Source organism: Canis aureus, chromosome 10, assembly GCF_053574225.1.
Source record: "Canis aureus isolate CA01 chromosome 10, VMU_Caureus_v.1.0, whole genome shotgun sequence".
Taxonomy (NCBI): Eukaryota; Metazoa; Chordata; class Mammalia; order Carnivora; family Canidae; genus Canis; species Canis aureus.
Genome location: NC_135620.1, coordinates 16,847,123 through 16,869,338, shown reverse-complemented (window position 1 = coordinate 16,869,338; position 22,216 = coordinate 16,847,123). Strand labels below are relative to the sequence as shown.

General features: G+C 37.2%; 1 long non-coding RNA gene across 1 annotated transcript in view; it reads left to right on the top strand.

Moving 5' to 3' along the window:
• LOC144322019 (uncharacterized) overlaps positions 1 to 22,216 on the top strand; it is a 326,103-nt gene that overhangs the window by 272,245 nt on the left and 31,642 nt on the right. Inside the window, exon 8 of the long non-coding RNA XR_013387580.1 lies at positions 13,716 to 13,812. This is a non-coding gene — a long non-coding RNA (uncharacterized LOC144322019). The remainder of the gene's footprint in view (positions 1 to 13,715; positions 13,813 to 22,216) is intronic.

Genomic DNA, 22,216 nt, shown 5'->3' with positions numbered 1-22,216 from the left:
CAGTGTGCATGATCTACTGTCTTTGATATGTATCTATAGATCTATGTGTACTCACTGCTTACATGCAGAGTAATAACTCTGGAAGCACCCAAATAAATTGCAGAACATGCTGGGAAAAGAACCTAAGAAGTTTTTTTCTAGAAAGGAAAAGATGACTGTGGGACAGAGTATTCGCTTTTACTGAATACTCTCTTGTATTTTTTGAAGTTTTTACTTCATGTATGTATTAACCACTCTAAACTTGATTATAACCTCAAATTTAAATACAGTAGTGATGGCTCAAGATCTTTGCCATTTACTCATCCAGCCTACCCAGTATCTCCCTGCATCAGTGATAGCATTTTCCTCAGTGCTAGTGAGCACTGGCCAGTGTCACTTCTATTAAAATTCCCTAAAGGAGTGTCTGCTCAAAAGGTGAGTGTAAATATTTTCATGTTGCTATTTTTTTCTCAAATGGGACATATTAATTTTTAGGGATATACGCTTACATTTTATAAGAGTTAATTAAAAGTTAAGGTTAGAAGTTTAATTTTTGGTGTAGTACAAGCAATTATGGGAGAGTTTCTCAATCTTGACCCTATTGACATTTAGGGTCTGAATAGATCTGAATAGATCTTTCTGAATAGATCTTTCAGTCCCAGGCTGCCCTGGGACTATTGGATACTTATAATTCCTACTCCCTACCCCCTAGATTCTACTCTCTAGATGGTAGCAGAAACCACTCCCAGTTGTGACAACTGGTAGAAGTCCTCTCCCCAAGTTGTGACAACCAGAAGTGTCTCCAGATATTGGCACATGTCCATCGGGAGCAAAATTTCTGCCCTGCACCTCTCCTTTTTCCCCACACGAGAACTACTGGATTAGAGTCAATAATCATTTATTGGGTCCTGACATATGTGAAGCTTTAAGATTATGTATATGAAGTCTTGCTTTTATAAAGATTTATTTTATTTATTTGAGAGAAAGAGAGGGTGTGAGGGGTGGGGCAGAGGGAAAGAATCTTCCCGCAGACTTCCTGTTGAGCATGGAGACCACATGGGGTTGGATCTCATGATCCATGAGATTGTGACCCATGTAATCACAACCTGAGCCGAAACCAAGGGTCAGAAGCTTAACCAACTGAGTCGCCCAGGCACCCCAACACCCAATACATCTTAATGCCTGGAGAAACAGTGTAGTGGCTTCTCTCCATGTGTAATTTCATCCTTTAATAGAAATAGCCACTCTCCTAAATATTTGGTCCTTGAATAGCTATTGGGTCTTTCAAATACAAAATAATAAAATTTTGAAAATAATTCTTTTCCTTGACAGCACATATCAAACTAGTGTGCCAAGCTTTGAGGAGAATAAACCCACTTGTCATCTTTTTGGAGAATTGAAAAATATGGCTCTTGTAATGTGAAGCATAAAACATTTTTCTAAACATCATGAAAATAATATTTTCAAGTCTTCATTCAAGAAGAGTGCTTGCCTTCTTATTTTACTTGGAAAACATGTACCTTCTGAGGCTCAGAGAGGGTTATTCCTTGGTCCCTATATTAGGCCTCAGGATGTATATATTTCAGCCCCCCCCCCATAATAGTAATTTGGATTGGTACATTTCTTTGTTAAATTTGGAAAAAATGTAATCAGTACTTCCTAGGTTACGGTGTATGGCTATACCTGTGTAAAAGGCTATAGTGTAATAGTGTCATATTTCCAAAGTAGTATGTGGTTTTCTAAATTACTTCATGTATATCATTTGAGATGAGTGTAGGACGTGCATGGAACACAGGAGAGTTGCTCAGTAAGTATTAATTAGCTAGCTACCTTATTTAAATCATCAAGGAAAATGCTCCAAATTTCTCTCCTCTAATGAAAATAAACCCTTAGTTACAATGTTATTTATCTTCACATTTCTGTCAGTAGTTGCTATTTTCTTTTTTTTTTAATTTTTATTTATTTATGATAGTCACATAGAGAGAGAGAGAGTGAGAGAGAGAGAGAGAGAGGCAGAGACATAGGCAGAGGGAGAAGCAGACTCCATGCACCGGGAGCCCGACGTGGGACTCGATCCCGGGTCTCCAGGATCGCGCCCTGGGCCAAAGGCAGGCGCTAAACCCCTGTGCCACCCAGGGATCTCCAGTAGTTGCTATTTTCAGTTCATGACATGTTCATCACAAATTTCAGCACACTTCGACAATTCTCTTTTAAGTTCATTACAAATCCTCTCCCCACCCACAGAACTTGAAAAAAGAATGCACTGTCCTGAGTATGGAGTATAACTTGATTAATGGCAAGCTAATCAGAGGAAACAGGAAACTACTCACTCGTCTGCACCATAGGATTTGTATCCTTCAAAGTAACTTAATTCTGATTTCATTTGGTTTATCCTAAGTCCAAGAATACAGGATCATACCATCTGCCTTAGTTTTGATAGTCTTTGTTGTGTTTGCGTGCTAGCCACTTCAAAAAAACATGCAACTGAAAGGATATTTTATAAAACATCATGAGTTAGATCCAAGCCTTGTTTTTCAGGAAGAGCATATTGTCACCGATTCTTAGGAGCCAAATGAAATGGGAGTGTCTTATTTCCCTTCAAATCATAGAGAACAGGGTTTGCATAATCTGAGTTCTGTGCTTTATCTGCACTGTTATAATTCCAGGCAACTGAATGAGGATCCTCAAATATGTATTAAGTGCAATAACAACAAGAAACAAACGATGAACAGAGATGGTGCTGGATGTTCTTGGATTTTGAGTCATGAGTGTACTAGGGATATTATTTTTCCACTGATTACTTTTATTTTTATTATGGGACTTCTTGGAAGATGTTATTTTTATTATAAATGATGAATGAATTAATAAAATTAATTCTAGACAGGTTAGAATGATTAATCTGAGAAACTAAATAAAAATAAGGTGTTGATTCCAATTTGGGCATCAGGATCTTTTTTTTAATGTAATAAACAAATAATAAAAATCCAACCTGGTACATAAAAGCCATTCATTATGTCATCTAGAGATTTCTAAAGATTGAATTTGAATTGATAGTAATCTAGAGGAAATATTTTATCCCCAAATGAAACTTGCCCCTTAAAGCAATAGCATATAGGGTTTTCAAAGTAAATGCCAACTGATTCCAGTCTTTAGAGATATATTTTATGTGAAAATTGCTGTTTGAAATAGAACACTGGTTTTACATTTCAAATTAAAAATATAATACACCACCAAGGGTGCTGATTTGTTTCATCTATTGTGAACCAGAAGTCTTATTAATAAAGAAGACTTCTTTGATAACATGCTCCTTTAAACTGCATTTTCAAATGTGTGGTTAATTCTTAAGACTTCTAGGTAAAGGGCATCATGTTTGTTTTGTGTTTTTGTTGTTGTTTTTGATGCTTGAACCATTGCAAAATGCCTTCTAAAATCATTGGCAGTGCAGCGTCTGTGTAAGCAAATAGACTTGCCTGTATGTTCTTAGCAATACCCAGAGGCAGCCTCATCCATTAGAGTTAGTTTTATTGAAGGGAGGCGTATTGGCTAAGACATCAGCCTGTTTCTAACTCTTTTGAAAAGACATTACAGAATCTTTACCATCCACCTTGACCATCTCTAGAGAGCAGACCCTTGGTTTTCCAAACACCATCCGAAAACTGGACTGGTTAAATTTCCATGAGATTAGATGTCCTTTTTCATCAGAGTTACCAGCCCTTTTTCAGCTTTGTTAATGAAGGAGAGTCTCCTTGCATTGAATATGCTCATTACATACAAATTAGAGTTTAAACAGTGGCTTTCCAACCCCAGGAATGTAAGTGCTAATGAACAGAAAAAGGGTCTCCCATGAAAAATAACTCAGGCAAGCTCAGTCCCCGCACCACTGTTTGCAGTGCTTGGGAAAAGGTTCTAATATTAATGTCTCTTGTCAGAAAACCCTTACAACCTCTATTAAATCATCTTCCCTATCGAAGGTGCTGTAGTTATAAATAGGCTCACAATGAATTTGGAATTCTCTACATGTAAATCATGCCACATACCATTATCTGATATCCTTGAATTAGGGATGCGTGGCCTTGGGGGCAGTAAAGGATAGGTCGATGCAGCCAGCTGTCTCGTTTAGTAATAACGGCTGCGCGCTAAAGACTAACAGGCAGACAATAAATAACATTTTCAAATCTGCATCCAGACTTTGAGTGGGAGAGAAATGAATAATGATTTCCTTGTGCTAGATTGGACTTAAGCAAAAGGTCAAAGCTTTCAGCAAAAGGAACAACAGCTGTACAATCCAGTTAATCATAGACAAAAGTGTGTGTGTGTGTAAACCTGTAAGCAGGATAATTAACAGGTCGACTTGTGTTTAGTGTATTCCGTTGTGCCGTTTTATTCTTGCAAACTCCATCTTCTTTCATGTCGATCCTTCATTCTGACTCTCTTTAAAGGAAGGTGAGAGGTTAACAGATTAAATCCAATTTAGAATGAGGAGCTGGGAGTAATTGATATTATATTTGAGCATTGTATTTAAATAAATCAAGTGCATCTTTTCGGTGCAGACAAGGTCTTTGTGTATGGATTACATCGAGTTAGAATTATATATTTTATAAGTATAATAAAATGTCTGAGTCTATTTGCATATCTTCTATGAGAACATAAATATTTCTGATATTGACTGAGTTTTATAGAAAAATGATATGCAAGAAGAAGCAATGTTCTTAAATTAAACAACAACAACAACAACAACAACAACACAACCAGGGATAAATTAGTTCTGTGAAAAACCTGCTGTGAGATTTTAATTTTGTTTCCCCATATAGCTCTGGAAAGATCACCTACCTACATCAAAAGATTGAAGTCCTATTAATGTTTCTTTTATGAGAGGAAAGACCTTACCAACTACAGTTTATTTGGAAATTATTATTTTATTACTTTATTTGCGTGATTATGTATGTCTGTCTGTCTCTGTGTCTGTATGTCCAAATTGTGCTTTAATTAACTGGATCTCAGCTACTAAAATGTATTCTGTTTAACTGCAGATAAATAATTTCAGACTCTTAACTGTTTACTTCCCCTGACTCCTCTATCTTTATGTTTCTGTGTGAACAATACAATAAAACCTCTGCCTATCCTGCCCCCCTTTTCAGAGGGAGTTTTTCAGTAGTGATACAAATATTGTTGTTTTTGCTAGCAAGTAATTCACCAGTGGCTCATTTCCATCAGCTTTTATTTCACAGCAATTGTAAAATAAACCACTCGTAGCACATGCTGTTAATGTCTGGTCCCTGGGGTGTAACTGATGTTCATGGTATGGGTCATGTGCTAGCTAAAGTGTGCATTAAAATGGGAGAAATTAATAGTACTACCACTGATTCGCACTAAATGGTATTCAATGGGCAATGTCATCCTTTGAATAGTATCTTAGCATATTATTTTGTGGGTGTCTTTTAGAGTCCAATTTTAATGCAAAAATAAGCAAAAAAAAAATCAGAGCATACTAATATAATGAGTTCTTCAGAAGCAGAACTGGTCATATGCTGAAGTTTCATTTATACATTACATTCTTTTCATTTCACTTTTGACCTTCATTTTATATTTGATGACGCCATAAAACTCGTGGCACAATCACTAGAATCTGTGCTTCTGCAGAACTTGATATAAATAATGCTACTCTTTGTGTGCTTGGCTATTTGTGTTTCCAGTTATGCATTTTAAAAGTAAAAAAGATAAGCATTTTTTCTTAATTATGTATTGCTTGGGTATGGATGGATGTAAATCACATAACTGGTTTCAAAGATGGGATATATATATATACATATATATACATATATATATATATAACATGGTATGTTCTAACTTTAATTGAATATTATTTTATTGCATTCTATTTGGTGATAATGAACAGGTCCATGAAAATACAATTCTTTAAAAAACAGTCTTAACACTTTCTAGATATTGTCACTCTTATGCTGATAACATTCCTTCAAGATTGATAGCTGGCACACCATTCATCTTCTAGATAAAGATGTTATTGTACTGAAGAGGTTATTTGAGCACACAAAAGCATGTTTTAAGTGCTTGTCAGTATCAAGTTCTGCTTTCCTATACATACAGAACTGATGTTGAAGCATCACGCCGCCAAAGAGTGCAATCCCTGGCTGCACCTGTTTGATCTAGATGCAGAACCCCATCTCTTCCTAATTTATACCTGTTTCTCTCTTCAGAGATGTCTAGAATTTCTCTGCTAAGACCCTTGCATGGAACAGATAATATGAAATCCAGCCAATTGTTCCTTCTTTTTTTTTTCAGTAGTTGTATACAGTCACTGTGAACCCTGGATTAACAAAAACTGAATTATGGCTTCTCGGAGAAATAATAGGGTTAGGTTCCTGTAAGCCTTTGATTGATTGTAATATTTTCACCAACAGACAATGCATAACCTTGTTTTATATGAGTTTCTGTTTAAGGAAACACACATGTGTTGTTTAATATATAGCAATGTTATAATATACATATTATATTCTCTATATAAAACACATAAAATATATTATTTAATATCTATTTTGATCCATTAACATGGCCAACAGAACTGTAACTCATGCCCGAATGAAGCTTATCGAACACAGCATTTCCCTCTGTAAAGCACTTCACAGCCTTTGCGTGCTTAGGGACACTAGACAGCACTTGAACACTATGCTTGGGAGGCATTTTAAACAGTAGACTCAGCAAAAGGCACAAAAATGAGAAAATGTGACACTAAATAGTGGGTGGAAAGGACACTTGTTTACAATGAGAGCTGACATAAAACTGCCATTGCCTCATTCAACCTCAGCCGGGAAATGTGTGCTTCATGCTAGTCAAGGTTTTCATTACTGCACGAATGTTGACCAATGACTGCAAAATCACCTCCATTGCTCACTTTGGGGTTACAAATCTGTTCTAGCAAGTAGGGGACTGGCACATATGGAATCTCTGAATTACAGAGATCAACTGAATTCAGCGATATGAAAAATAGCATAATCAAAGCAATGGGAACCACTTAAAGTTCAATTTATGCATTCCTATTTTTTAACATATTGTGTGAATTTTAAACATACAGCATCATTATTTGATATATGTACGTATTATGAAATAATTGCCAGAAGTTTAATTAATATCTATCCCCTCAGGTAGTTAAATTTTTTTCTTATGATGAAAACTTGTAAGATCTACTCTTAGTAACTTTCAAATATACAACAGTCTTGTTAACTGGAGTCAGCATGCTGTACATTATACCCCTAGGATTTACTTATCACTGGAGGTTTGTACCTTTTGGCCACCTTCACCTATATCCATTCCTGTTTTTGAAAAATCTGTTAACCATTTCATTCCTTTCATCTTTCCTCCCCTTGTTATCTGCTCCATTCTTCCTTCTTACACTTTGTCTTCCTCTCCTACCAACTCTGTGTATTCTTTTTTTTTTTTTAATCTTTTATGGAACAAATTGAAATTCTTCATTAATTCTTTCTAGGTCTTTCTGGCTATCACCTCTACTGGCTTCCTGGCCTCTAGATTGGATCCTGATACACAGAGCAATAGTTATTCTTCATTGCTGAGACATTATTGCTGTAGAATGCTCTTGGTAGTTTTGGTACTGTCTTCCATTGGCTTCAACTTGGCTACACTTGCACTTCCTTGAAATATGAGGCTCTAGCTCTCAGTCAGGTGGCTAGAATATTCTGCGCACACTGTCCTTGGTATTTCAGAAATGCTGAGAAAAATAAGTTAATTAAACTTCACCTTCGGATTTCAAATCACACTCTTGATACTAGTGGCAGAAACAAGAACTTTAAAAGAGAGGCTTTTGTTTGTTTTTTTGATATATAAGAGACTAGTTTTCAGGAGGCTTCCTTATTTTGAGGTCCATAGCAGCCTTATTAATATTAGTTCCCAAACTGAACACAAACCAAATTGTGTCATATTTGTTTACTAGCCTCCTTTACAGTAAGGAAAATGGACACACATTATATGCAAAAATATGGACAAGACTCGCAATCATACTGTTGGATGAAAGAATTCAGACACAGTAGCATACATACTGATGATTTCCTTATATAATTTTTTAAAAAGATTTTATTTTTTTAACCATGAGAGACACAAGAGAGACAGAGGCACAGGCAGAGGGAGAAGCAGGTTCCTTGTGGGGAGACCGATGTGGGACTTGATCTCAGAACCCCAGTATATGACCTGAGCTGAAGGCAGATACTCAACCCCTGAGCACACAGTCATCCCCATTTATATAAATTTTAAAAAAAGGAAAGCTGTGACATTAGAAGTCAGGTTGGTAAATATTGGATGGGAGGGTAGTGATTGTGAGGGGGCAAGGAACTTCTAAGGGTGCTATTTGTATTCTGTTTTTCATGTAGGTGAACATGAAATAGATATGTTCATTATGAGAAAAATACATTAGGGGAAAATACGTATAAAGGTAAACAACGCTTGTCTGAATACATATTCAATAAAATAGTTCTAAATTCTCCATAAATGGTGTGAAGCAATTTATAGAAAATGTACTTTCTGGAGCATGATTAGATTAAAGAAATAATTTGCGATTTATAACTGCTAATTTTTAAGGGTATACGAATTACATTGCTAGGTGAAGGAAGCAAGTTGCAAGGTACATATATGTTAATGGAGTGGAATTAGAAGTTTGGAGCCTGGGTAGCAGAAAGATGATTAGCATTACCGTTTTACAACTTTTTTTTAGAAGATTTTATTTATTCATGAGAGACACAGAAAAAGAGAGGCAGAGACACAGGCAGAGGGAGAAGCGGGCTCCATGCAGGGAGCCCGATGCGGGACTCGATCCCAGGACTCCAGGACCACACCCCAGGCTGAAGGCAGGTGCTAAACCGCTGAGCCACCCAGGGATCCCCAACTTTTTACATCTTTTAGTATATTATTTGACTCATTACAATAAGTGTATATCCATCGGATAATTTAAAAAAAATCAAGACAATGAAAATGTTTTAAAAAGAAAAAAATGAGTTGAGATCTGACTAAAATAAAATGTGTGTCAGAATGTATAGATCCACCGGAGTGAAATTCCCACCAGCCGAAGAATAGATGAAAATCCCAAGGGGATCCCTGGGTGGCGCAGCGGTTTGGCGCCTGCCTTTGGCCCAGGGCGCGATCCTGGAGACCCGGGATCGAATCCCACATCGGGCTCCCGGTGCATGGAGCCTGCTTCTCCCTCTGCCTGTGTCTCTGCCTCTCTCTCTCTCTCTCTCTCTCTCTCTGTGACTATCATAAATAAATAAAAATTAAAAAAAAAAATCCCAAGACCTTTGGGGGAGGAAATGAGAGTCAGAGAGGAAGGAAGGAAGTCAGATTCTAGGGGAATGAAGAAGCATGACCGCAGATAAAGGTATTATTGGTGATATTACAATGTACCCAAATGTCACCAGTTCTTATCAGCCAGTCTCCTATAAAACTGAAGCCACGGTGGCATGAGGAACTCTGTTCTTGTTGTATATGGTTAATGCAAATTTCATGTCCCTGGAAAGTACCTAAACTATTTCTGGGCACCCACAGTTGCCTCATAGGAACTCACAGACCCATTGGCTATCCTGTCACCGCTCAGATCTCACACATTCTTAGGATGGAAACACCCTCAACTTTGCCCCTGACTTCTCTCCACCAACGAACTCTCTCTAGCCCTGCTAATTGCAACACCAGCAAAGCCTACAGTGCCCTCCTTGTCTATACATCCTCTTCATTGTCCCCATGTCAGGGGCTGTGCCTCAGGAATAGAACACATGTAAAAGAATTGTTTTAAAAGTCTCCATAGATGGCAATACATAGACCGAAATATACCTGAGGATCACAAACCAGAGCTTATATAATAGGGTGAATGAACTCTGCCTGTAGGTCTGGGCTCAGGCAGGATGCAGCTCTGCAGGATGTGAATGAGGGGCTGTCTGCAGGGACCCAAAAGCTGCTGCATGAAGTTGCTTGCTCATCTTCACCACTTAGCCTGTGACTGATTAGAGCTATTTGTATTTTTTTTTTTTTGACTTTACATCTTCCTGGTAATCATTGCTTACAGACCACAGTGAGAATTTGTTTTAGTTTCCCCATCTATAATACCCCTACCTCATGAGGTCTGTATCTTCCTGGGCTTCTCTCATGGGTCCTTTAGAAACTGTGTTCTCAGCCTCATCTCTAGATTATGCTCCTCCCTATTTTTTTTCTCATTCCCAGGCCCCTGCACTTTTTATTCGTTGTTTATTAATTAATTTGATTCTGAAGTAAAGCTCTTCAAGGGTTCCATGAATTCTTGTAGCACTGCTGAGCCCTTTTGAGAGGGCTAGCTTTGTCAGAGCACAGAGCCAAATAAAGGCTTCTTTTTACCTCACCTCAGTCATGGGATCCACTTATCATCAGCTTATTGAGAGTTAGGAACAGAAGATGTCCCAAATGTCCCCTGTTGCCTGGATACCTGTTCCCTATGGGAACCTTTGAAATGGACTGACCTGGTGTTCTACAATTGCTTGTCGGCCCAGACATGCCCCCTCTGAACTTGAGCTCTCATAAGGTGGGGTTTGGGTCTCATCACTTCTGAATCTCCAATATCTAGGAGCTAAGTTTGAAATGGTAGGCACATGAAATGGAGGATTAACTCATCAAGTGCCACGATGTCTTAAACATTGTCCTGCATTGGGAGGAAGTAAAGATGAATAAAACCAATCTGTAGAACTGATTGGCACAAACCTTACTGTTAAACCAATCAGTGTCTTTGTGTGTGCCTATGTGTTGCTTCTAGTTTGGCATGTATGCCTTGAGTTTTTCTCTTAGTTCATGCTACAACTTGATTAATTTCTTTCTGTCTGTTTTCCAGAGAAAGACGAATGGAATTGGAATCAGTGTGCAATTAAGAATGGTCCTGCTTCCACATCTGATATTATTCAAGCCCATGCTCTCCATTATTTGTTTTTACTAAAATTATCTGTAAGAGCATCTCTCTAAAATGTTGCCATCTCGACTATTTAGGTGAAGAGGAAGGGCAGAAAACAGAGCTTGAACTTCCCAGAATGTTCCATCAATAGATTACAAGGCTTTGTTACCTCTTAGAAGAATTCATTTTATCTCTTAACATGCAAAAGTAGTCATCACTGAGTACACATATATAAGAAAGTGATATCACTTGGAGGGATGGTAAATTTTCATAATCCTTTTATTTCCCAAGATAGGAAGAGACATTTCTTCTATTCCCAACTATGTCAGGTCCTAAAATGGAAGGGAATAAAACACAATAAATTGCAAGCCAAAGAATCAATTATTAAGGCAGAGTAACGCTGCATCCCACAATGTTGTCAAAAAACCCAGATGTGTCATGTTTGAGTTGCATTTTCATTACGTGTACATACTTGGCTTTTAGCAAAATTATATGAGTTGGATTAATTTTTTATATGGCCCTCCAGCAGCTCTATGCAGAACCATATGGGAGACATTTGGTTCTCATCAACTCCCTTTTACCCTTCCTTCCACTCCATTGCTTTAAACTGAACTTTCATTCTCTTTAACTATCTGCACATTTTATTCTATTCAGAGAGAAGAGCCACTAAAATATTATGACCTCTAAGTGACAGGCGGTGAGACAGGGTCTCTCTCCAAAGCCAGCCCACAGCTGTGCATTGATCGCATGGGTTGGTGGCCTGGTGTATGCTGTGTAACGGGTCTGTTCTCTTTCATCTCACTGGGAGGATACTTACAGCATGGTTTGCCTCTCTCTTGTGGTCTATAAGGAAGTGGAAGGATTCAGTTTTCAGCCCTGTTCTTAATGGTGGTTTTTGCTTAAGCTTGAAATTCACTTTTCAAAGAGGGTAGATGTTTTATAAGGGGAATGGTTGTTAGGAGATTTGCTGAGATTCAGCTTCAGTGATAACTCTTTATAGTAATATCAAGGCTTCCCTGTAAAGATTTCAGACACATCAGCATGATTATTTGCTAACCACTCTGCAGGGGAGGGAAATGGCAAATATCAATGACTTTCTAGAATGAAGGAGCCCACATCTGGGAAGGTGGTAGACTGCCAGCCAATATCTGAATTTAGGTTTTCTTATTACTCAAAATCTTTCTCTCTTTATTGTCTGGCCCTGTGATTTCCTTTCTTTGTGGGCAGAGGAAATACTGACAGAAAGAGTACAAAAGTTTTCCCTCTCTGTGCATTGTGAATATGTGCATTGAGATAGAAATGGGAGGCTTAGGGCATCACTTATAATCATGAGGTCAATTATCATCTGACACAAGAATTTGAAATAATCTGCTACTGGACACATGGATGCGGAGTCCACATCAAGTGAATGGAATTTTAATTCCAATCAACATTCATTTGTTTGAAAAATGATATTATGAGCAAATGCAAACTTAAAAGACAGCTGCCATTTAAAGTGACTTGTACAACGTAGGCAAATTCCATCAAAAGACAGCTTCCCTCTTAATGAACTAAAAGTACTCTATGAGGTTAACTGTCAGTATTTTTACTTCACATCCCTGCTCAGCATACTAAATGGCAGGTACTTTTATACAATACATTTAATCCCTTGATGGAATTGGAGGGCAGGCTAGAAAGTTCTTTTCAATTTTTTTTTGATAAGTCCGTATCTTGCTCAGGTTTAACATTTATTCATGATGGCACTTCATCCCTTGCCTTCCTGCTTAAATGCCAGAGGTTAAAATTTCTTATGGAAATTCTACTTAACAGAAAGCTTTATTTTGCATAATTACAATCTGGCTCAACCTCAAATCATCCAACATTTATTATAACATTTAAAGGTCTCAGAAATACCTCTGAGATGTTTTTTCCTCTTTTTTCTTTTTTTAACAAATGGAACAATTTTCACAAGTCATATACCCAAGTTCTCTCTTTCTCTCTCTCTCTCTTTTTCCCTCTCTCTGTCACAGCAGCACTGGGTAACTCTCCTCTGACTAGCTAGGTTCTCATTCATCATTTCTCCTCAGCCCCGACCTGACCTGAGCCTCTTTCAAATATAACTGCCATCACTGTATCACTTTGCTCAGAATTCTTGGGCTGAAGCCTGCATATATTTCATGATCTGCAATGTAGTAATTTATTATTAGTAATTCTACTTCTTGTCTCAATCCATTAAACAGCATGATGTCTGGTCACGCAATTCGGCTAAATGAAAGTTTGAACATTTATATAGTTAGAGTTTATAGCAAAGCTAATGTAACTGACATGTTTTGAGTTATGGTTCTGGACAATTATGTATTTTTTTAAAATATAATTGCTAACTGGCCAGAGAAATCTTAGAGTCTGGTAATATGAGAATATCAATTTAAACTGAAAATATTAAAAGGCCAGGCTATTATTTTTCTCTTCTCTGGGTTCTCAGGATAAGTGATTTGATTGAATATAAATAATGTTAAGTTGTTTGAATTTAAGGATTATCTTGAAGTTTGCTGCATCATTAAGCTATGTCTGACGCAAATAATTAAGGGTGGTTAGGGAACGTGATTTCCTTTATTAAAATATTTTTTTCCATTCCAACTTCTCTAAGGAAAAAACATGCTGTTCGCACCAATTTTTTTTTTTAAAACATAATCATTGCTATCCCATCAGTAACACAATTGGTGCCTAAGAACATCAAATGGTAAATCCAAGCATATTAATTACATCATTAAAGTAGCATTTGGTACACTGCTGAGATACATTACAATAACAATAACCTTTCTGTTAATAGGATTCGCTGCCAGCGTGTAATGCAGAAGTTGCATACAATGAGGATATCCCATTCCACCACCTCATGGCGTAAATCAGTATAGTCAGAGCAACAAAGAGTGAGTATTTCCATAAAAATGACATTAAACTATTTGCGTGTGTGTATGTATGTGTGTGTGTGTCTGTGTCTGTGTGGAATGCCACAATTTAAAAGCCAGATAACTGCTCCAGAGAAAGCAGAGTTGCTTGGTTACATCTGCTGAAAACAATCTGTGCTGTGTATGAGAGCTCATGTCAGCTCAGTAATTACCACAACTGAGATAAAGCCTGTGCTAAATGTCACCTGCCGCTGACAAGCACAGGAAGCCAAGCACCACTAAATGAGTCAGTTACCCTGAGAGTGTTTAGCTCTCTTTGCGAGCTAAATGCATTTGTCTTGCATAGAAAAAGAAAAAAAACTATATATATATATAAATTAGAAACACATTTATCATGAAAACCTAACCAAAAATTATCACTGCCCACTCATTAGGTTAGAAGTATATTAGATGAGAAGGCTTACAGATGCAATCAGGTTGCAGGAGAAAGATTAAGGCATTAATGAGAATTTCTGTGAGGCAGACACAGCCTTCCATGTACTACCACAAATTGGTCATTAGTCAGTGCAGCACAATTTCCCACAGTCTAGAATGATCCCCCAAAAGACAGCTGAGGTTCATGTTGACAACCACCAACCAATAACACACCAGAACAGTTTGCTGTTATCTACAGGGATACAATGTGTATTTTTAAAAATCTCAAATAGCAGGAGTTTAATGGTGTTTTAGTAAATATTAGTAAATATTTCTGACCAAAGCGGAATTCATAATGTAGGTGTAAAGATAATACCTCTCTCTTCTACTTATTTTCTTTTATCGTCCCTTTAAAAATTCATTCTTTCCAGTTAAAATATTGTTTTAGCTACCAAATACCTAAAATATGTGATTACCAAAAGACACTCCATATCTCATCACCTAACCTTTTGCAGACACTAACATGGGAACTTCTAGTACCCAGGCAAAGGACCTGGAGTGCAGAAGGAGCCCAGATCCAGAGGGAGATGATACAGCCAGAAGAGCTTATTCAGCATCTACTTGGGGAAGGTGATGCTAGGATAATGATAAGAGGTCTTCATGACTGTCTCTCATTACCTTGGTGAATTTACCAAGTTTCAGGGGCTGCCCCTCAGCTTTCAACCACAGAAACCTCATTTTTAGAATACCATGGTTGAATTCAACCTTTGGGATCCTCTTTCATGAACTAGGCTAATAACTTGTTGCAAAAGTGAGTATTTGCAATACTATCATAGTACTGCAGAGCCTGAGATTATCTGAAAATTGACTACATGAACATCTAACATCATTGTTACAGGAGGTTTTCTCATGAGTAGCGAATGAGAATCGGGGGGGGGGGAGAGTTGGATGAATTGAATGTTTAATTGCATCCTTCTCACCATTGGGATGATCTTGCCAATGGAATGGGAATAGTAGGAATCTGCTGGTTATCACTACCTGCGTCTGTTTTCACATTAAGGATGTGCCTGCTCATGGAGTCAGAGACTTGCATGCAGCCTATTAATAACCTATCATTTATTGAACTCTTACTATGTACCAGCTCCCTGTCCTAGGTGATTTCAATGCTCTGGCTTATTTCTTCATCATAAAGGTCTGTGAAGAGAAATACTGTGATTATCCTATTTTTACAGCTAAACTCACCCAAGGTCAGACAATTCAAGCAGCATTTGTTTTTGTGTTTTACTGGCAATATATTAATTGACCCACACGGGAACCACTAATTTTAGACAAATTTAAAAATTATTGTCATAATGTAATATACAGAAGTAAATCATGGTTTAAACTTTAGTGATCATTTTCTGCAGTTTAGGGGAAGGGTGCTCAAACTATGGCCCAAGGCCAAATACCACCTGCCACCTGCTTTTTTACATGACCTGCAAGCTAAGAGAGCTGAGAATGCCTTTTACATTTTTAAATGGCTGCAAAAAAGTACAAGTACTACTCCATGACCCATGAAAATTATTGGAAATTCAAATTTTGGTGCCCATTAATAAAGTATTATTGAAACACAGCTACACACATTTATTTAGGTGTTGCTGCTGAATGCTGTTTCTGTGCTACAATGACATAAAAACCTTAACTGGCCCATCGTCACTTTAGCCAATACAATATGATGGAGAGATACCTGGGTGGCTCAGAGGTTGAGCATCTCCCTTTGGCTCAGGGTGTGATCCTCTGTCTGGGGATTGAATCCCACATCGTGCTCCCCGCAGGGGGCCTTCGTCTCCCTCTGCCTTTGTCTCTGCCTCTCTCTCTCTGTGCCTCTCATGAATAAATAAATAAATAATAATAGTAAATAAAAATTTAAAAAGAAAAGAGAAAATACTTTCCAACCCCAGATTTAGAGAGATAATGTATTCCAAACTTTTTATCACAGTTTGTCTATTGGACTTGATGATAGTGAGCTTAAATTCCAGGTCACATTCCACATGAGGATGGTGTTTATTAACTTTTTCTTTCTGCTAAATTGAGAAAGCTTAATGGAAAGAAGGGCGTTGAAATGGTAACAAATGTTTGATAGTTATAGCAGATGCTTACGAATATTTGGATCAAATGTGGACACAGGAATGATAAAGCAACTTCTTACTGGAAAATACCTTCACAGTTCTTCTGAGTGCTCCCCCAGCGAATCTTTCTCTGTGGAAACCTAGTAGGTGGACACCTATTCTCACCTTTGGTTGCATTCAACTCTGCATTGTATTTCAGCACATCCCATGTTATAATTTGGATATGATTTAAAAAATTTGGTCCAAAATTTATCATAAATTTATTTCTGAATGAATAAAGAAAAATAATTAAATGGGAAAAGGCAGGTTTTGGGGAGATGAAGCCATTTGCAGCCTTGTTTGGTCTTGGTAAAAAAAAAATCTGACATCTTATCATGAATATTAAGTATTATGAATTTTTGTCCTGAAAGATGGTTGATATCTGCTGCTTGAGTTAACTGCTTAGCATGATAGAAATGGTCTCCAATTGACATTATCAATTAAATGAAGAAATATTATCACATCCCATATTTCAAGTGAGAATCTTTCCCTCAACTATTAGGGAAAAGTTTACTTAGCTTCATTGGGAAAATTAGTCTTGTATACATGGCTCATTTCTTTATGTGTATAAAAGCAGATGTACTTGGTGACTGTAGTATAATTATATTAATAAATTTTGTTATTTTTCTGCAATTAAACCAGCAGGGGAACTCTTAAAATTAAGCATTATTTTTAATTCTATAGGTAATAAATAAATAAACAAACATTTTAAGAATGTTCAAACATCAGAAATAAATTGGAAGTACCCCTTAACTATCATATATAGTTCCATTGTCCTCTTTAGAAGCATTTATTCTATCAATTCAATAAATAGTTTCTCAAAATCTTACACGAAGGAATACACAGAAATATGGTTTTTGTGTTATATATGGTTTTAGTATCAATATTTTATACTATATGTATTCTTTTGCAGTTTGCTTTATTCACTCAATAGCTTATCTAATACTGTTCAATGTCATCAAACATGTCCTATGGTATATTTAGTAATTTTGCTGAAAAAAGAATTGAGCACAAAGTCCAAGCAACTATGGTGATGTGTGTCAAGTCGTGGTTTTGCCAGAAGCATAGCTGTGATTCTTCTGTATGTCACCTTGGCTGTCCCACCGTCTAGCCTTCCTTAGACACTGCACTGCCCAACATCTAAGCCTGTACTATCCAGGCATCTCACTGATCCCATGACCTACCTGTTCCTCTTATAACAAATTCCTTTTCTAGTTAAATTCACTAGAGTTTGTTGTTCTCCTTGCACTCAAGAACATGGAATGGATACATTTTGCCATAAAAGATTGGGTTTCTGCTGAAATTCCCTCAGGAAAATGAAGCTAGAGGGAATCTAGGATGGGCCATGTATTCTGGATTTGGTAAAGATCATGAAAATCCTGTTAACATCCAGTGGTGATACTCTGGAAGCTCACTCTCAACAGCGGCCAAAAAGTTAATTAAATTATCATCAGCAGTCACCTTGAGCAGAGTGCTTACTGAGGTCAAGGTTTGGAGGGGTCGTGGTAATTTTGCCATATTACCTTATAAACAGCAATAGCTACTTTCAATAATGCTGCAGTTAGAATAACCAAACTCGCATCCACAAGTTCTTGTCACAGGGATACACTGAAAAAAGGAGATTAACCATGACTCTGTCAACAGGAACTTCTTATCTGTTACAGAGCTAAGGTAACTAAATTCAAGCTAAAAATGTGATGCAGCATATTGCTGAAAATACATTGTTATTTGAAGCACAGCTTCACCAGGTCACTTATGTGAGTGTTAGAGTATTCATTAGGTAAGAATAGTCCTCAGTAATTAAGATGGGGACCAATTAGAGTAATTGAAGGACTCTCATCCCCCACTGAGCCTTTGCTGATCACTTTAGCACGTCTCTCCCCTTGTTTGATGAAGGATATCCTCTCTTGCTTGAAGATATTATACTTCCATCATCTATGGGAGTTGCCTTGCAAAAGGAATACAGTTCAGTTCTCCTTATGCCTCCTTCCCTCCAAACAACCAGATATATAGGTACAGTCAGATCCCAACGGGACCTACCGGGCCAACTGTAAAACCAAATCTGGGGAGAAGTGAGAAACTAATAATTGTACAGCTCTGGTAATGAATAGGAACAAAAATCTAAGGAATATGTGGGAAATTGAATTCTGAAGTTTCACAGCAAAGAAAGAAACATTTTAGCTCAGGTTGAATTTAGCAATGTATACACATACCACAGTTGTGACTCAACACGTAGCTCAAGGAGCCATTTGCTCTGCTGGCTGATGGAACACTGGCGCCCTGCACTAGAGGAAATTGTTGGGAATTAATTTTTGTAAAATAAAATATTAAAAACCATAGATCATTTTATTTAGCTGTGGTTAAAATTCTCATTGAAAACTTCACACTTTTCAAGGATACTTACTGAAAAACATTTAGTGAAGTAATTGACACAAGTGCTTTTGAGAATGGAAAAGTCATTACTTTTGGTGAGGGAGAAATTTAGAGATTATTTACCAACCATTCATTATAAAGCTTGAGTTAAATTCACACTTATTCTGTTTCTAGTCGACATGAAGTTGAATTTCTATACGTGTTTACTAAAAAGAGCAAAATAATTTTTCTATAATATTTGGAAACTGATTTAGTGGTTACTTTCCAAGGACTGCTAACTTATTAATTTATGAATAACTTCAATTTTTATAAAAACTACATTTGTTAAAATATGTATTGTAAAGAATTATGTTTTTTTCACTCCTCTGCTAATGTAGATTAAATTTGCTCATTAACTTTGTGAAAATTAACCAGCAAAATATGACCTCCCTGACCTATGATAATTAATTGAACTAGTATATACTGATAATGCATACTTTTATTTTTGAAAATAAAACTGGTACATGACTAATAGTTTAGCTTTATAACACCACATAAAACTTTGTTCTTCTACTTTGATATATTGTGGAAGAAAGAATTACTGGTGTGGATTTATCATGGCTCATTGCTGAGTAGGTCTTGCAACATTTCAAGCATAAGAGCCTTGATATGTATGTAGATAATGAGAGCACCAATATCTTTACAAAGAGCTGTGTTGGCTCTTCTGTCTACTAGGGGATGCTGGTGAGAACATTACAATTAAAATGGGCTCTCTGATTTTGATGGAAAGGAAATGCCCAGGGGAAGGCAGAGGCCAAGAAGCAATTTAGTTAATAGCTAAATTAATAGCTCAACTATTAAAAGCAAAGAGAGCTAGTTACCATAATAGAGAGCAAAACCAATCTGGTAAACTAAATAATCTAAACCACATGAATCTTTAGTAGTACTTAATTGATCATGGGAAAGCTAGACAAATACAAACTAAAAAACAATAGCGTAGCCACCATAGTCTACTATTTTGGATTGATTCTACCTACAGGAGATCCAGTTGGATTCCAAACTCATCTTGTGTGTAATCCTCTAGTTTTTGAGGACAAAGCTGGAATCACTACTGTCGCAGATGCTTTTTGTGACTTCTGTCACATTCTCTCAGTGTACCCTGTATTTCTTAAAATGTTATTTTTTTCCCCTCTGTCTTATCTCTAGTTAGGAGAAAAGGTGAGGTCTGGTATTACTGGTCATTGAGTGAGATCTAACAGATAATTGAAAGTGTTGGCTTTTTCTAGAGTTTGTAAAATTTAAAAAAGACAGAGACAGAGAGAATGTATCACATTTGGACACAAATGCAGGGAGTCTATACAACTTGTGGAAGTTCATTTCTGATTGCTTCTTTTCTCTCATTGAAATAGGAAGCAAGTTCATCAGCTGAGAGAGAGAATAAGGGAGAATTTCAAAATTTGAGTGCAGAGGAGACCGCATGAAATCATATAGGTGAGCCAGAGAGTGAATAGTCTGGAGAAATGGAGTATAATTGCCAGACAGCACTAGGGGCCCATTTTAAGTGATGACAAATTAAAGGAAGTACAGTCATCATGGTTATAGTAGTGAAGTGTGAAGGTGTATGGGCATGTGTATGTATGTGCGTGTCTGTTCTCAACTTCTTATCTCACTTACCTACTCCAGTACAAGGGTAAAGTAGGTAGAAAATGGAACTTAACTAAGGTTAAGTTTAATTTAACTAAGATTAAACTGAGGTTTTGGTTTAGCCAAGGGAATGAGATAAAGGATGAGTGAAACAGAGAACTGAGGGCACGTGTAGTGGAGGGATTTTTAAGGACCTACTAGGGTGAGCAGCATAGGTTGAGAAATGAGAGCATGCAGGAGTGAGGGGAAAAGGAAAAGTTCATAGAAGCAAAGAATTGTGAGCAATGATGGGGAGAAAGAATTGTAGCTGGTGTAATAATGTGTGTGACTTGAAAAGATAGGAAAGGTTGGGAAAGAGATTGGGAAGACTGAAATTAAGATTTGGGAGGAGAGGATTTAGTGTTTGGTAATGACAAGATTTAGGGTAGGATCATGGGGATGAATAATCAAGGTGGGCTGTAGGACAAAATTATCAAATGAGAAGAAACAAGAAATAAAGAGTTTGGAGATTGAAAGAATCATCTAGGGGATGCCTGGGTGGCTCAGTGGTTTAGCACCTGCCTTCGGCCCAGGGTGTGATCCTGGAGTCCCAGGATCCAGTCCCACATCGGGCTTCCTGCATGGGGCCTGCTTCTCCCTCTGCCTGTGTCTCTGCCTCTTTCTCTCTTTCTCTCGGTGTCTCTCAGGAATAAATAAATAAAATATTTAAAAAAAAGAATAATCTATTTGCCTGTCACAAACACCAATAATTATGACCAAGGTGACTATATAATTTATTGATCAAATGGAAACACTTTTAAGAACGAAATGTGGGTCTATTAAATATTACTAGAGGACAATGAATGAAATTGGGACCATAGTGGCTTATGAGGTAATAACAGAGAGTGCCAGTGAGCAGTACATAAAATCTTTAGATAATGGGAAGAGTGACCTTGGGGTTATCAGAAGAATGAAGGGCAGTGGAGAGTCTAATGGGATAGGTTTTAAGCTGCTGTTGCTTATTTTTGATGTGAACAATATTAAAGTGTCTAATGAGTATAAAGGTGGAAAGGATTTGGTATAGAGGTGTGGAAGGAGTTTGGTAGGACTGTCCCAAAGCTTTCTGATCACAAAGATGTGGAATCTGAGAAGATGCAGTGCACACTCTCTATCTACCCTCTTGCCCTGCTAAGAGTAGCCTGCATCTAGTAACCATTACCATCTTTTCCTAGACTAGATGCTTCAAAGAGTCACTGGAAAAATATATCAAACATAAGGAGAAAGATGCAGGAAGAGGAATGATCTACTGTGTGGATCACACAAAAAAGAAATGAAAATAATATTTCCTGGGTCAAGGACTTGCCCTGAGGTTTTAACCTGCTATGGTTTAAAGTTTTGGGGTTTTGTTTTTGTTTTTTTGGTTTTATGTTTTGTTTTGTTTTTACATTTCTGCATAATTCAGATGTACTTCAAAAAAGGCTAACAGGTATTCATTTAATTGCCTGTGTAGATGCTTAGGTAGGAATTAGAAAAAATATTGCAAAATTGACTAGAAAATGTGGTTTGTTAATAGTTCATCTTCAAGACTCAAATGAAGACATGAAAATAAAATGAAAATGGACAAAAATAATAGACAAAAGACATATCTCACCAAGTTGGTTTTATATAACTTATATTAATCAGCTTTCAGGAACAGATGATAGCACATGGCTGGCTTTCTTTGTGTCTTCTGTCATTAACCATACAGAAGTACCAGAGCAGGTAATATCCCAGTTGCATTCTGGGAAGTGCCTTGTTGTCTTGAACAACAGCCTGGCTGATGTTATTGTCTGACTCAGAAGGAGACCTCAGTCTTCTGAGAGAGAGGAAAAAAAAGAACTTAGTGCTGA